Raw genomic sequence first — 18,184 nt, 5'->3', positions numbered from 1 at the left:
AATAATTATTTAAATTTACATGTTAATTATTCTTAAATTATAGGCAGTAAGCCTAGAGGAGGACAAGTCTCCTGGGCCACCTTCTAATGGAGGACACACTTTTCTGTAATTTCATTTTATTTGCATTCTTATCCAAAATCTGTTCTCTCTAAGGTTTGTCTTTTAAACCATCATGTTGGATATATAAGATAATAAAGATGTTAAAAAAAAAAAAAAAAGATGGTATGGAAAAACCGAACAAACTTTTTGGCCAAGCCAATAGATCCTTTTTTGCTTTTAGTATTTCCCATTGTCTTGAATTCCCAAATCTTCACAGCATCTTGAATCCTTTTGAATTAGTATTCTGTTCATCTTGAAAGGATTTACTTTGAATATGAGTTTAATATGTTGGATGTTGGATGTTCCAGTTGCAATAAGCTTGGCCAAAGTCATGGGTTGTTTGGGATATTGTGTACCTGGTTTGTCCATTCAACACACCAGAATGTCACTTAAAATTTTCAGGCAGGGCTCAGTTCGTTCCAGTATGCAATAATGTTAATGCCTGGAATGCTTATAGACTCATGATTTTGCAATGGTAATGATAAAAATGTGAAATGATGGAGGAGGATCAAACCACACCATGGAATGACAACAAAAAGCATTTTAGTAAAGTATAATCATATCTAACAACCTATAAGTAATATACAACGGGGCTCTGCTTTGAAATGCATTAATAAGAACCTTCAGCCAGTTGCAGATAAGGGAACGCTCTCTGCTTTGTCATGTCACTGGTGTATGGAATTTCCTGTATCATTCTTTTTCACTGCTCAAGGTCCAAGGTAGCTATTTCCTTCCATAAATCTATGTACTATCCATTGCAGATAACTATTTCTTTCTGCACCTCAAATGTTGCTGACTTTCCAGTTTTGAACAAAATGGCCCCCATAAACTCAGTTTTTGTTATGGGCTGAGTATTGGTACCTACCACCCCTCCATTTATATGTTGAAGCCTTAACCCCCAATGTGATGCCTTTAGCAAGTAGGGCTTTTTCGTGGTAGTTAGGTTAAAATGATGTCATGAGGGTGGTGCCTTCTTGATGGGGTTAGTGCTATAAAGTAATTACTGTCTTGGATGGCTTCTCTTCCCATTTACATGAGCCTAAAACTTGCCATTTTCCTCTAAGTATAATAGGACTGCCACCTCTATATCTTGCCTAGCTGTTTTTTAAAAAAATTTCTTATGATTTTGGAGGGATGATTTCCAGATTGATTGGAGGTAGAAAGGCTTCCTTGGGTCTTATTTCCTTATACGTAAAGCAAAATTGTACGTCTCTCATCTCTTGATCTTTTTTAACGTTCCTCAATTTTTAATGAGATCATCTAATCATTCTCTTTGGTCCTTATTCCTGTTACCTTCTCAGGAGCAAGCCCCCAGTGAGCCAGGGTGGAAGCTTTGTGGTAGGTTGTCATTGTGTCAATAGTGACACTGAACGCGTCTCTCATGGTACAGGTGGTTTTTGATTCTGCCTTGGGCTGAGTGACAAGGAGGGAGATGCCAGACTCTGGGCCTCCAAGATCCTAGCATTTGTTTTCTATGACCACCCCGCAGCTTGACCCTTTGTCTCTGTACCAGACCTACGTTTGCTCATGAAAAGATTCCAGCACACTATACGCATTTGGTCCTGGGGGAAGTAAATGCATTTTCTGGGAATGGGAAGTACCTATTAATTTTCTGGCAGAGAGACTTTAGAAATCTTTTTTTTTTCCTTTTCTTTTCTTTTCTTTCCTTTTTTTCTTTTTTTTTGAAAGAACACTCTCCTTCCTTGGTTAGTATTGTACTTGCAAATTAATCTACTTACCCTGATACACTGCAGATTGTCCATGGCATATCATTACTCTTCCCAAAATTCCTGTGACTCAAGTGCCAAAAAATGTATGTTTCCTCATGTTAAAGAGGAGGATTTTTTTTTTTTTTGCAGTACGCGGGCCTCTCACTGTTGTGGCCTCTCCCGTTGTGGAGCACAGGCTCCGGACGCACAGGCTCAGCGGCCGTGGCTCACGGGCCCAGCCGCTCCGCGGCATGTGGGATCTTCCCGGACTGGGGCACGAACCCGTGTCCCCTGCATCGGCAGGCGGACTCTCAACCACTGTGCCACAAGGGAAGCCCAAGAGGAGGATTTTAAGACAGTGAATCACCCAAGAGCACACAGGAAGTCCACATCTGCCACCTCCTTGGAGCAGCCAGCCCCTCAGGGGAATTGAGTACAGTGTTTGTTGAGCTCCTACTAAATACTGTTATGAGTGCCAGGCCATTTGGGGTGGACAGAAAACTAAAGGATAGTCTGTGGCTGTAGATTGTAGAGTTAAGGGTATAATTCTAATATGTAGAAACCAGCTAGCTAATAATGCACCACAGTACACTGCATGTTAAATAGTGCTGAACACGGTGGCACTTAAAGTTTTTAAAAAGGGAAGTGACTCACCTGTAAAGGCTTTATGGAAGAGGTGCTGTGCCACAGTGGAAACGGTGCAAGCCTTAGAATCTGATGATGGAAGTATGATTCTCCGTTATTATTGATTAATTCAAGGATCTCAGGCATGTTATTGAAAGTCTCTGAGCTCAGTTCCTTTATCTTCAATACGTAGCAAATGATATCTGCCTCTCGTGGCTGTGAGAATTAAATGTGACAAGTACTGCAAAGTATGCTCAATGGATGCTAATTAAACTTGAGGAGGTAGTATTAGAAATGGACAGAAAAGTTTGATAGACGGCAGGATACAGATTGATGAGGAAGAGTCACACATTGCCCTGCAATTGGTCAGACCTGAGCCATTATTAGTGATTTTAGTTTTGTCTAAATAACATTTCCGTAAGTATAGCCCATGGACCACCAGCATCAGAATCACCTAAAAGTGCTTGTTAAAAATGCCAGTTCAAACCCAGACCTACTGAATGTGCATTTTTAGCAAGCACCACAGGTGATTCTAAAGTAAGTGATCTAGATACAGTAAAACTGAAAGTCTTCCAAAATTGACTTCCGCAATTCCCACCCAGTGGAAGGTGAATTAATGGAGCTGCGTTATTTGTAGTGGGTCTCAGTTCATTCCTGATGAATCAGAAAACTGTACTCACCCCTTCTTATCCTAAATATACCACAAGAACTTCCATCTTAACATGCCTCACTCCAAGCTAATTATGCTTAACTTTGACCCTCTTCCTCCTCCTCTCTAGGTCCATCAGGTTATTAAGCCTAAACTCTGGGCATTACCTTTGGTTCCTCTTTACACAGTCTCCTTGCTGATTGGTCACGATTTCATGAATGTTCTTTCTTTTCAGTGGTGATCAAATCCACTCCTTTTCCCTTGATTTCCACTGTCCTTTCCCCAGTTCACATTGTGAGTGCTAAAATATATGTTGTTTTCTTTATTCCTAAGCTATGTTATTATTTCTTCATTTACTATAATATTTTTAAAAGCTATATTCAGAAAAACATAGGCTCTACCTTGTGACATGTAAAAATCATATCATGTCATTCCCATGATTACAACTCAACTGACAATACCCCATCACACAACAATGGTGTTCCTGTCCATCTTGTAGGAGGCTTTTCATCATCTGTTCTTTCTCTCTCTCTCACTTCTGTTCCTACCACTCCATACCCAAATCCAGTGATGCTAAACTACTCACAGTGTCCTAAGTCAGCCATGTTATTTATTATTTCCATGTCTTTATATAAGTGCTTCCTCCTCACCCTTATCTAGCCAACATATTTCCTACTCATCATTCAACAATCAATTCAAATGTCTCCATCTCTGTGAAGAATTTCCTATGTCTGCTTCCTCTCCTCTCCTATTAAATTTTTTTTCATGAATTTGATAAATAATGTAGTGAGCACCCATATGGCAAACATTATTCTAGGTTCTAGGGATGCATAAATATACAAAACAGATAAAAATCTCTTTGTTATTTAGGGATTTTATATAGAATATATATAAAATATAATTATTTATATTCTATGGGGAATGAAGTAGGGTGGATGTTGACAAGATACAAAATAAATAATAAATTATATGGTGGTAAGTGCTCTATAAGACAATAAAGCAGCAAAGTGTAATAGAGTACTAGGATAGGGTGGAATTTAGATTCAAATAAGACCTTCTCAGTGAGGACCTTTCATCCGAAAGGACCTCATTGAGAAGTTGACATTTGAGCAAAGGCCTAAAATGAGGGAAGGAAATAAACCATGCAGATGTATTTGAGAGAAGGTCATCATTCCAGGGGATAGCAAGGGCAAAGGCCCTAAGGTCAAAGCGGGCTTCACATGTACAAGGAACGTCGAGGTGACCGGTGTGGCTGAAGCAGCAAGAGCTACAGGGGATGTAGTCACGAGGAACAGATCTTGCAAGACTTTGCAGCTACTGAAGAGTTTGACTTCTCCTCTAAGTGGTATCTGAAGGCTTTGGACAATCTGGAAGAGAGGAAGCGGCATGATCTGACTTAGCATTGTATCAGAATAGCTCTTGCTGCTCTTCTAGGAGTAAACTATGGCTTCGTGTGGGAGGACAAAAGAGCAGGAAATCAGATGGTAGCTCCAACTGTGCATGTGAATAATGTATCTCTGGGTATAGATCTCTGCATTCATATTTATGACACTCATTAAAATGATATGTTTACGTGTCTCTCCCTCTGTGTTCCTTAACCTTTAGGTCACTCATCTTATGCATGATCCCCTTGCACATTGTAGGTATCCAGTGACTGTTTGGAGAAAAAAAGTAAGAGAGGTGGAAGGAAAGCAGGAAGGTAAAAGGGGTGGGGAGAAAAATGAAATGGAAAAGAACAAATGGAAAATAAAGGAATGGAAAAGAGCAAAACAGAAGAAAATTAAGTGAGGTGTTATGGCCTGATGGTGAAGATTTTGTACTCTGGAGCCAAAGTAGCTGGTTTTAAATCATGGTGTGGCTGGCGTGTAATAGCTGTGTGATTGGGTCACATTATTTAACTACCCTGTGCCTTGGTTTCCTCATCTGTAAAATGAGAAAAATAATAGTACTTACCTCATGGGGGTGGTTTTGAAGATGAAAGGAACTGAACATTCAAAGCACATTCTAGTCTAGTGCCTATACTGTAATAAGTGCTCAATAACTGTTACAGTTTGTACTTAAAGAATTGATCTAGGAGGCATCAGAGTACAGTAGAGAGAACATGGAATTTTCAATAAAATAAACTGAGTGTTGAATCTCCTCTTTGACATTCACCAGCTTAGGAACAATTCTTCCCTTCCCTGATTTTTTCCTAGTAATTGTAAAAGTGAAGGGCAATAATTAAGAACCTACTACAAAGATTTGGAGTGAATATTAAATGAGATATGGCATGTGAAAATACCTCGCAGAACTTGGCATGTTGTGGTGCTTCATATTCCTGAGACGTACCATTGTTTCTTTGCTTATTCACCATTCAGTTCTTGTATTTAGGAACATAGAAAACCAAAATTGTGGTAATGAATTTCCTTGTCTTGTCCACTCACAGGAATGTAGTTAGTTTTCATCTATCTTTGATAGATATATTACTTTGCCACCTCAACAAGAAGGAGCAAGCGTGATATTATATTTTTTCATTTGTATTCTCTAAGGCCCTTCTGTACTTAACAATTTGTGGCAGGGGAATTCATGATGCAGCTATAAGAAATGATTCATGTAAGCCTGTTCATTATGTTCTTGTTTTTACGTCTATCATCTAGGAAGCCTAATCTCCAAACTATTCAAAAAGCTGATGCCTGTAAACTTCCCCAATGCTTACAACCTTAGCCTCCCATCAGTGTGGGAAAAGCTCTAGAGATTTTCAAGCAAGCAGTCACTCTCAGATTGGAAGAATTCGGACATTGGTTTGGTTTGGTGGGATTTGGGCATGAAAGTAGGGGAAGAAAGATTAGGAAGAAGAAGGTGAAATCAATAAAATGGAAATGAATATTAAGGTCAATTCAAAGTCAAAAGAAGTCAGAGAAGTGGCTTGTCGGAGGGGATATGAGAGTGGAGGAAGGGGAACTTCATGAGAGGAACTTTATAGACTGTGTATATTTAGAGGAGTCTCAGCATTTTCCATATGATCTAAAGGATCCACATCTTCTACTTCCAGCATCCTGCCAACTGGGTGTGGAAAGTACTTCTCCCAACATCCTACTGCTTTGGGCTCTGAGAAGCTTCAGGGAGGGTGTGGAGTGATGAATAATTTTAAACATAAGAGTGATACAATCTGGAAATGAAGAAACCCCACACTGTAGCTCTGGTTCTGCAATAAATTAATATTGAACTTTGGGCAAGTTGTCTAATTTTTTGAACTGAGTTTCATCATCCCTAGAATGAAAAGATTGAAGCTGGTGATCTTTTAATGGTTCTTCCAAGCTGGAAGAAAACATGTGGCAGTTCTAACTTAAAGGAGGGTATTCCTCGTCTGGGACCCTGGACCCAAGCCCGGAGAGTTCCAAGCTCCTCTGGGAAGGAAAGAGTCCTATTAATACCAAGTGGTCATTTAAGAAGCTTGTTCAAGTTCAGGTTTCAGTGGTCTTAAAACAAACAACAATAAAATCCAAGATTAAATTGCTATTTATTTTAAACTATTGGTTGGAATGAAATCCACCAAATCTTACTTCTTATTTTGTACCCAGCTTAAGGCAGTGTGAGTGTGACGTATTAAAAGAAGACTTTCAGATGTTGGATATTTAAACAAAAATAACATTTTCCCCTTCTTTCTTTTTTTTTTTCCCCCTATGGAAATGCAGTTTTGTTTCTTTTTGACATGATGCAAATGGAATTTTTCCCAAAATATTTCCAAAAACTGCCTTGGATCTGAGATTACCTTTCAGAAATTAGGACCATGATAAGTTAAGTGTGAGTAGTCAAAAGTGAGGACTATAATGGAAAATGTTTTGTATCTTTAATTGTGGCATCTGCTAAGTCAGGCTGTAGGCTGTAGAGATTCTTTACCCAGTGCAGTCAGAGCTTTTATCTTCCCACCACCTCTGCTTGGATAGAGACTCTCATCCTCTCACTTCACTTAAGGGAGCAGATTTCTTGCTGGGTTTCCTGTCTCTCCTCTCCCTTGCTCCCATCCATCCTCTCCAATATCCCAAGTCACCTACCTATACGTGACTCCTATTAGTGAGTATAAAGGCCAGAGAAAATGATTAGGCCAGTATCACATACAGCCACTGCTCAAAACCTGACAGTAACTCCACTAAATAACAAAGTCCAGAGTCCTTATTCATAATTTAAGTTTCTACAAGATCAAGCATGAAGCTGACTTTCCAGATGTCTCCTCCAATTTCCCTGCAAGAGCCCTTCACACCCAACCACACAGAAAATTCTTAAAACTAAAACCTACCATACACTGTCTTACATGTTCATCTTTTTCATTCCCAGAGTTTAGAATATCTTTCTCCACCTGTATATAATTTCCTCCTTCTTCAAAGCTTAGCTCAAATTCTTCCTTTTCCGGAAAGCTTTCTTGATAGCTGCAGACAAAACAATCAATCTTTGCTTTTCATTTCCAAACCTCATTGCTCTATTTAGCACATACCTCATTTCAAATTATCTTAGAATTATTTTTACCCATATTTTCCTTATTCAGAAGTCAATAAATTCCATACAATAAGGATAAGAGTATGTCACAAGAATTTCCACATATCATAGGACTTAGCACAATGTCTAGATCAGAGTGGAAAATCAAAGGATATTTATGGAAAGTTAAGGCTATCCCTCAATTCCAATTCATGAGAATGAGAAGCAGTAATGGAGATTAGCAATGATCCTATCAAGGAAACTTAGGGAACAAATTGAGAAGATTTCTGGAGAGGGCCACTAAGGAGAGGACTAATCATTAGGGTGAGGCATATTAGAGCAATGTGTGGTCTTGACAGGTGGTCTCCAAGGCAGGAAAATTAAAAGTCAGGTGTTAAAACATCATGGCATGGCAAGGTTGAGAGTGATATCTTGAGGGATGTTGGTACTGTGTGAGCTTCCTAAAAGGAATACCAGTCATGCAGTGAACTTTTGCAGGCAAGCAATGACAAAGGACAATCTTCGCTGAGTGTGGTGGCTGAGAAGAGGCTAGAAAAAAGTCAAGCTTCAACCAGGTTGGAGTTGAAGGAAATCCTAGAAAAGAAGCTAAATTTGGAAAACAAAAGCAAGTCAGAATTGAACCTTACAAACTCGACTGGACCTATGCCATTTGGAGGCAGGGGATAAAGAGGACCAATTTAGTGGTCATGTTTATGACTCACAGTTGTCAGGCTGGATAGCATCTCTGGCTGGTGAGCTGAGGTTGCTGTTCTTTTTTGCTGGCCATGATATGCTTAAATTACTGAGTGGGACAGAGCTTAATCGAATAGACCTCAGTGATTAGAGCTGGGCATCTTAGGAAGGTAGGGACTGGTAGCAATAATCAGCTCTGGCTCCTTCCAAGGTGAATTATAAGCTAAACTTTCAATCTATCGAGTTTCACAAAGTCTTTTAGAATCTGCCTGCAACATCTGTGGTGCTAATAGAACATTTTCCATTAAAAAAAATACTACGGGACTTCCCTCGTGGTGCAGTGGTTAAGAATCCACCTGCCAATACAGGGGACATGGGTTTGATCCCTGGTCCGGGCAGATCCCACATGCTGCGGAGCAACTAAGCCCATGCACCACAACTACTGAGCTCGCGAGCCACAACTACTGAAGCCCGCGCACATAGCGCCCGTGCTCTGCAACAAGAGAATCCACCGCAATGAGAAGCCCGCGCACCACAATGAAGAGAAGCCCCTGCTCGCTGCAACTAGAGAAAGCCCTAACACAGGGCTTTAAATATAAAATATATAAATTTTATATTTAATATAAATATATTTTAATATATAAAATAAATTATTTATTTATTTATTTAAATTAATTAAACTAAATAAATTTAATTAAATTAATTAATTAATTTTTAAAAATACCAGGGAGCTCTCAAGGATTATGTAAAAATTTAGACAGACCTTTCTGCTTCTTATTCCACACTGCTCTAGAGAATAGATTTCTCAGCTCACTTGGTGCCATTGCATAATGGAAGGAAGAAGTAAAAAAGGAAGCTGAAAGGGATTTGCTTTTCTGTGAAATTTTGGCCCATATTACATCTGCTTATTTCTGGCCTTTTGTTTTTCTCATATTGCAATGCTCTGACATTTCCTCTGGTGTAACTACTTAGTTGAAGGGAAAGTGTGGCAGAAAGGACAAGTGCAGACTTGCATCCTGGTTCCATCGGTTATCTGTGGATCTGGATAAATGTCTTAGTCACCACAAGACTAGGTTTCCTTGTCTGAAACATGTAGACAATATTCAACTCACAGGATTGCTGTGAGTTTAGTTGTTGTAATTGTGACTATTAATGACAAAGGCTCCACGAAGTCCTGCTTTTAAGTAACCTATGCAAATAAGCACTTGACTCTAGGACACTTTATTCAAAACCTTTTTATATTTATTTATTTTTGGCTGCATTGGGTCTTAGTTGCTGCACGCTGGCTTTCTCTAGTTGCGGCAAGCGGGGGCTACTCTTTGTTGCGGTGCGCAAGCTTCTCATTGCAGTGGCTTCTCTTGTTGTGGAGCGTGAGCTCTAGAGCGCAGGCTTAGTAGTTGTGGCACGTGGGCTCAGTAGCTGTGGCTCACGGGCTCTAGAGCACAGGCTCAGTAGTTGTGGTGCATGGGCTTAGTTGCTCTGCGGCATGTGGGATCTTCCCAGACCAGGGCTCAAACCCGTGTCCCCTGTATTGGCAGGCGGATTCTTAACCACCGCACCACCAGGGAAGCCCTCTAGGAGCGTTTTAAAATAACACCATTTAGTACTTTGCACAGCTAAGTTTCCATACTCAAATTTTACATTTGATAATTATTATCTTGCCAGTTTCCTGGGTCCCAGTTTCTCCAACAGTGAAACACAATTGCAAAACCTAGCAGGCATCTAGAATGTTAAAACCAGTTCCTGTAATTATTTTCTAAGCCCAAATTTTAATAATTTTCCTTGTCCAGCCAATGGTTTTAAAAAATAAATTTCTGCATACAGAAAGGAATACATGTTCATTATAGGCTATGTGGAAAATACAGAAAAGTAAAAAGAATGAAATAAAAATATTCCATGTTAGTATTTTGGTATACTTTTTACTATTCTTTTTTATGTTCTTATATTCTGTTTTCTCCATTTCCTTAACAATTATTTCTACCATATGACAGTCAATAAATGCGAATACTGCATCATAAGAATATATCATTTAATTAATCATTACTTTCTAACTTTTGGAGAATTTTTCATCTTTATAAATGAAATCCAGATGTTACTTGGGAAAATTTAAATAATTTTTAAAAATTTTCTCTCCCTATTTTTACATCATATGGAAACTAAAATCTTTATTTTTCATCTTTATAAATGAAATCCAGATGTTACTCGGACAAATTTAAATAATTTAAAAAAATTTTCTCTCCCTATTTTTACAGCATATGGAAATTAAAATCTTTATTTTTCATCTTTTAAATTTTTCATCTTTATAAATGAAATCCAGATGTTACTTGGGAAAATTTAAATAATTTAAAAAAATTTTCTCTCCCTATTTTTACAGTATATGGAAATTAAAATCTTTATTTTTCATCTTTTAAATTTTTCATCTTTATAAATGAAATCCAGATGTTACTTGGGAAAATTTTAATAATTTTTAAAAATTTTCTCTATTTTTACAGCATATGGAAATTAAAATCCTTTCCCCCAATGTTGGACATATTTCCATGGAGATCACATTCTCATGGCAGTCCAGCTCTGGCTCTCTGCTCTTACTTGTACCAATTTAGTTTAATTTTGGATTGTTTTATTCCTCTCATCCTTTTTCATGCCTCCCCCTCCCCGTGCTTTGACTCTGGCCTGGAGCACAGGCCTTTTCTGGGATGTATACACAGATAAGATAAACCCCTCCACACCATTCCAATGTGCAGCAGCAGATTTAACGGCAGCTATGCTGGATTCCCTTTAGTGTTCTTCCGGAGATGTAGTTAAGACTGGGACCAGTTCAAATATATTTGGTTGCCAGATTATATTTCTTTGAACACAACACCATGGTGAAATGAAGCCATTATATGAGGGCTGGGTCACTCTTTGAGTTGCATTTAAGATAGCCTCCTACAAGCAAAATTGTTTGGCCAAACGCTGTGAACATTTTCAAGTCTATGGTAACATATTGCCAAGTTCCTTTCCAGAAATGTTATATTAATTTAGACTCCCATTCTCACAGCCAGTGACAATCAAAACAAGCTGAAATTGCTCATATGTATGTTCCTACACTCAGACCTGTGAAGACGTCCCCAGCTCTCACAAGCAGAACCCATATTTTTTTAACTGCACACTTACTGCACTGTGTGTATACTGCTATTACGGAACTAATTACGTGGTATCAAAATTATTTGTGTATATGTCTGGCTCCTTCTTTAAACTGACTCTCTCAAGTTCAAAGTGCAGTCTTCCTCTTCTCTGTGAGTGTAGCACAGAATGCAGTTGACTAGCCCCAAGCAGTTAGTCAGTGCACATCATTGCCAGATGTGGAAACCATTCTAATGAGTGTGAATTGGCTGCTTCTGAACTCTGACAGGGTCTCCAGTAAATTTAGGCTCTTTCATGGCATGGTTGTCCTTTGTCTAATGAATCCAAACTAGCATTCTACCCTGCCCTCATTTGCTTAACTTTTTACCATTTCCTCTCACACCTACACATGCCGTTTCATTTATTTGGAATGTCCTTCCTCCCATTTTCCACCTGACAATTTCCTTCTCATTTCTCAAGGCTCAGTTCAGTTCATTCTAGAGTTACCTGCCCTAACATCCCCTAGAAGAATTTGTGTCTTTCAATAAGGTCCAAGAGCTCATTGTCTAGATGGCTCTTAGAGTATTCCCATATTATATTGAACTTGTTGATTTAACTTCCTTCCTCTTTCTGTAGACTAGTGTTTTTCAAATTACATGTCATTAGTGTCTTGGACACAATCCATTAGTGTCTTGAAATAATTTTAGTTGGGGCATTCAACATTTAAAACAACAAAACAGAATAGACTAGGAGTGAAGTAAAGTAGAACAAATAGAAAATATCACATTGCATACGGTAAGATTAAGTATTATTTTATGAAATTTAACTGTATTGTGTGTGTATTTGTGTAGGGGTGTGTGTGTGTGTTGTACAGCGTTGCCATGTAAAATGCATTTCTTACTTTGGGTTGTGGTTGAACTGCTTAAAAGCCACTGCTCTAACTATGAGGGTAGGGGCTCTACCTTATTTATCTTTGTATTCCCAGGGCCTTGAATAGAACCTAGTCTTAGCACACAGTGGGCAATCCCAAAATTTAATGGACAGTGAATGATGAATGCACAATTGAAGGGATATACATAACCACCTTTAAGCCAGAAGGAAGTTTCTCCCTCAAGGGCAAAATATCAGGGACATAAAGCCTTGAGACTGTATTTGACTAGGCTTTAGTGAATGAAATGCTAGCCAACAATCCAATCCCTTTAGTAAAACCTCTGTCTTTAAACACACAACTGATTGTATCAACATTCCATTTTAAAGTTCAAACTTTCCTATTGGTATTTAGAAAATTCATCAAAATTATATGTGACAGTCTCCAACCCTGGTACTGGTAGGCAGTTCACTTAAGTAAGCTGGCTGTGCAGAAACCCTGCTTGGTTCAAATCCTGGCTTTGCTACTTATTAGCATAACTTCTTTAAGCTTCTGTTATTGAATACTTCATAGCTAAAATGAAAGACAAAGTACCTACATCGTGGGCCCTAAATGCTTACTTTAATTGCAGCGACTCAGTAAGTGTTAGCTATTAGTATATCACTGCAGTGAAAAGTACTGGAATACATTTTTTTGTTTTCATTTAGTTCTTACATTGTTCTATACAATGTGAGATGGGATTACTGTTTTTCTTGTACAGATAAATAAGGTAGTTGAAGCTCAGTGACTAAATGTCATGAACAAGGACAGCTAACAAGCAGATCAAAGCCAGATATACATGGTCCAAGATCTCTCCTCTTTCCAGTCAGTATTGTACATGCTTCAGGGAGTACACAGTTCATTTCCCTCGTCAACAGGTATCCTTGAAAATATGGAGAATAACAGTGATTTTTATTATAACCAACACAGATGAATTATATAATAGAATTTAAAATGTATATGGATATTAAGAAAATATGATACTTCATATTTAATTTATAAGGAAGTGCATCTGGTCTGGCCAATGATGTTAGAGATTCTTAAGAAGCAAAGTTTGTAAAGCAAGGGATTTTATCCTACTACCTCCTGAGGAGTACAGGTGATTCTCTTGCCCCTGAAGTTCCTTGCAAAGCAATCAGCCTCTGGTAGTGGGACAATCCCCAAGGGTGATTTGTTACTGAATCATCAGCCCATGATTCACTTAACCTCTGCTTCTGGCAGTAACCTCATTTCTCCTTTCTGGAAGATTTGCCCCTCCTGTCTGTTTGTTCTTCCACACAGTAGACATACTTTGACCTCAGCCTTGGAAATGCAGTTTCTGAAAAGCCTCCGTTTTATACGATAATGAGATTTGATGTCATCACCATCAGTAAGAGAAAGCAATGTGCACCTCATCACTTATGATGCTGCATCTTCAGATAACTCTTCAGCCTCCCACTCTCCCTTCAGTGGTTCTTCCCCACTTATCACAGAGATTTCCCTTTGTCTGACTGAAAGCAGGAAGGCCATCAAAGCCTGTCATTGGAAATGTCCACATGCTGCAGAAAAATCTTGATTCTGCTCAGGGCAACATGGTGTAGAATGGGGAGCCTGGCTGACTTGTTACGAAACGTGTCACCTAAAAAGCAAGTGAGTTTTTAAAACCAATTTTACAAAGTTACTAATAATTATTTGTATTATAAAAATAATATATGCTCATTTGTACAAAAAATATGAAAAGTAAGTTACTCTTTCTCTCAAGGCCATTCGTATTAACTAGAAACATCCACATCCAGGTCTTTTTGTTACACAGGAATTTACAAACATGTATATGTGTATACATAAGTACCTTAGTAGGGAGTCTATCATACATATAATTCTGCCATTTTCTGGTCTATTTAACAATGTATCTTGGGCCTCTTTGCAAATCAGTGCAGATAATTTGCCTTTTCTTTTTAATAACTGCATGGAATCCCATTGTATGGATATATCATAAATTATGAATTTATTTCCCATTGATGGAAACTTAGATTGTTTTCAGTTTGTTTTAAATTAACAAAGATATTCGCCAAATACTTAACAAAGTCAAATTGTCTTTGCAAACAACCAAAAAGACAACTCCAAATAAAAGGCATTAGAGATGATGTACTTAAAGGTCTTGGAAGAATGCCTGAGTATAGTCAATGTTCAGTAAATGGCAGCTATTATGATTCTCAGGAAATCTGATTTTTCCTCATCCCATCCATAGGCTGGATGACTTCATTACAACATCAGGCTGGAGGGGGGAGGAGGAATTCATGTCATATGAACCAACCCCTCCATTCCCTGCCTAGTAAATGTTCAACTACCAATAAGGATATGGCAGCTGTCAGATTTCTACACCACTCAAGTACTTCAGAGTATTGAAGTTTAGAAGTGGGCTTCTTGGATTGAAGATGCTTTAATATAAAATAGTTGCATGCATTAAAAGAGGCTTTCCACTCCCATAATGTCTAGGACTCCTCAGAACTGGAAGAAGAAGAGAGGAACAAATAGTTACCTAACAGAAACTTTGTGCCAGGAACTGGAGAAGTTGTTTATGAGCATGATCTGAAACTTCACAACAATCCCTGCAGGTAAACACTATCCTCCATTTCTAGATGAGAAGCCAAGTCTCTGAAAGTTTACATGATTTGTAGAGGTACATACACCAGGCACCAGCTGAACAGCTGAGATTTCAAACCAGATTGTCTGACTCTAAAGCCAACACTAGATTTTCCTTGTGACTAAATAGACATTAAAGCTGGAAGTAAAAGAAAAAGAAGTAAAATGTACATTCCCCAAACTGACGGCATGGAACCCCAAAGCAGCCCCTTAGGAGTTAGAAGGCCAGTGCTGTAACCCTGGCTCTGCCACCTGCAAATTGGGGAGACCATGGAGAAGTCACTTAACCCTAGCGAATCTTTTTTCTTTCTATAAAATAGAGGTAATAATACTTTACTCTCCATCTCTTGGTAGTCCCTGGGGACAGAAGTAAGTCAAGGCTTAATGAGATGATGAAAAAAATAAAGGAAACCAGACCAGATGGTTAGTTGATTAGTCACCTGCCAAATTATTTGTGGAGAAATCACATTCAGTCCTATCATTACTATTGGTTATGATGTGTGAATAGGAAGTGTTATAGAACCATTAACAAAAAATGTTGATTTTTTTTTTCTCCTATCCATTTTCCAGAGTGTTTTCCACAGAACTGGAATTCCTTGGCATGTTAATAGGCATAAGGTAAAAGGAAAAAAATAAAAACAAAAATCCTTGGACAAAAAATCCTAGCCAAAGAAATTTAAACAGTTTTCATTATTTCTCTTTAAACTAACTTCACGCTATAGTATTCTATGTGGAAAATCTCTATGAGAGGGATGTAACATGCAGCACCTCCAGATTTTACCTGACTGTAGATGCCTTTTTCAAGAAACAGCTCGAAGGACTATATGTTCTGTAGAATACAGGCTACAAAAGGCTGTTATAAAGCATTTTTCTAGGGAGATTCAGCTTTAAATTCTAGCATCGCAAAGGTTCCTTGTAAAAGGCTGGTGAGGGAGAGATAATGTCTTTGATGGTCCAAAGTTCCTTGTGCATGAAGTGTACAAAGGACAGTGTGGTTTATTATACTGGAGGAAGTAGAGATCCATGAGTGAGTCTTAAAGAATGAGTAGATATTTGCCAAGTGGACAAGGTGGGATCATCTGGTATTTATTTGAGATAATTTAATGTGCAACAGCATCCTCATCACAGAAATTTCACAGTTACAATCAGTGGAAATCATATGGCTAATTCAATCCAACAAACATTTAATGCACTCCAATTAATTGGGAAGAAAGAAATCATGTAAACACAGTCATCATATTAAAGAAATTGATAATCTAATGATGAGAAAGACATGTAAAAAATAAGACTTACAAATAAAAAAAGATATATGTTATTAATAGAAGTATAAGGTGCTATAGAAGCATAGAGGCAAAGGAATTTAGTTTTGATTTAGGTGAGGGAGTTAGAGGAAGAATTCAGGGGAGGTTATTTCCAGAGGTGAAGATAGATGCAACTGAATTATTGCACGAAGATACACTTAGGTACAACTGAATTATTTTTCTCACTCCAGGCCAGTAGCAGAAGCAGGACTGACTTCCAGAGTAGGCTGTATGGAGGCTGAATAAGGTTAATCATACTTTGTTACCCTTCTGATGATACACTTGTACCCCTTTACTGTCTTTCACCAAGATTCCTTTGACAGAGAGGACTAACAAGGAAAAATTATGGGAGGGGGGAAGGTTTTCTCATTGATATTTGAAATTTAAGATCAGTAAGAAGGAAGAGTTGGACAGAGTTGCTTTAGTCTCTCCATTTCAGTTTAGAAGGGATTCTCTTCTATCAATCTCACTTAATGTATCTTTATTTTTTTTAAGGTCTTTATTGGAGTGTAACTGCTTTACAATGTTGTGTTAGTTGTTGTGAAACAAAGTGAATCAGCTATATGTATACATATGTCCCCATATCCCCTCCCTCTTGAGCCTCCCCACCATCCTCCCTATCCAACCCCTCTAGGTCATCACAAAGCATCAAGCTGGTCTCCCTGTGCTATGCAGCTGCTTCCCACTAGCTATCTCTTTTACACATGGTAGTGTATATATGTCAGTGCTACTCTCTCACTTCATCCCAGCTTCCCCTTCCCTCCTTGTGTCCTCAAGCCCATTTTCTACGTCTGTGTCTTTATTCCTGCCCTGCCCCGAGGTTCATCAGTACCGTTTTTTTGATTCCACATATGTACATTAGCATATGGTATTTGTTTTTCTCTTTCTGACTTACTTCACTCTGTATGGTAGACTCTAGGTCCATCCACCTCACTATAAATAACTCAATTTCGTTCCTTTTTATGGCTGAGTAATATTCCACTGTATATATGTGCCACATCTTCTCTATCCATTCATCTGTCGATGGACATTTAGGTTGCTTCCATGTCCTGGCAATTGTAAATAGTGCGGTAGTCAACATTGTGGTACATGTCTCTTTTTGAATTATGATTTTCTCAGGGTATATGCCCAGTAGTGTATCTTTAAATTTTTAGTGTTTTTTGTCTTCAAATTAGTTTAGAACTTAAAACTAAAATCTTTAAAAATATTTATATTTTTAAAATAACAATTAAAACCCCATTACTGTTAGTATAAATAATATTTTTATGAAAAATACTATATTTTTCAAAACAAAAATTAAGGAGAAGAGTGGTATTGTTTTACATTTTTACAAATATTTCTATTGTCTGGTTTAAAAGAAGATAGCTAGATTCTATCTGCTTCAACATTCAGTCTATCATAATAAATGGTCCTGATTGAAGCATCTGAAAGAAAATTGACTTGATATGTAGTTGGAAAAAAAGAAATATTTTAGGGCTTCCCTGGTGGTGCAGTGGTTGAGAGTCCACCTGCCGATGCAGGGGACATGGGTTCGTGCCCCGGTCCGGGAAGATCCCACATGCTGCGGAGCGGCTGAGCCCGTGAGCCATGGCCGCTGAGCCTGCGTGTCCGGAGCCTGTGCTCCGCAACGCGAGGGGCCACAACAGTGAGAGGCCCGCGTACCGCAAAAAAAAAAAAAAAAAAAAAGAAATATTTTAATAACCTTTTAACATAATTGTTGATATTCTTCTTTCCTTCTATACCAAAACTTGATGGGTGGTAATTTCTTAGAGAATTTTTTGCAGCCTAAATTCTGAAACCATATCAAAGCGATTTTAACACTTTGTTACATTAAAATCCATTCGTCATTTTTGCAATCGAATGATTGTTTTACCTATGCATGATTTTGGTCTTTTGGAAAATATTGGTTCCCTGAGTTATGCAGATCTTCCAAACATTGACATATTTCCTTATACAATATTTGAAAAACCCATTAATATTACCAGTCATCTCATCAGAAAAGTCAGTAAGTATTGGAAAGCTGTTA

Source organism: Grampus griseus, assembly GCF_964374135.1.
Source record: "Grampus griseus genome assembly, chromosome: 1".
Lineage (NCBI taxonomy): Eukaryota > Metazoa > Chordata > Mammalia > Artiodactyla > Delphinidae > Grampus > Grampus griseus.
The sequence above is the reverse complement of the archived record's forward strand: the minus strand, read 5'-3'. Positions refer to the sequence as shown.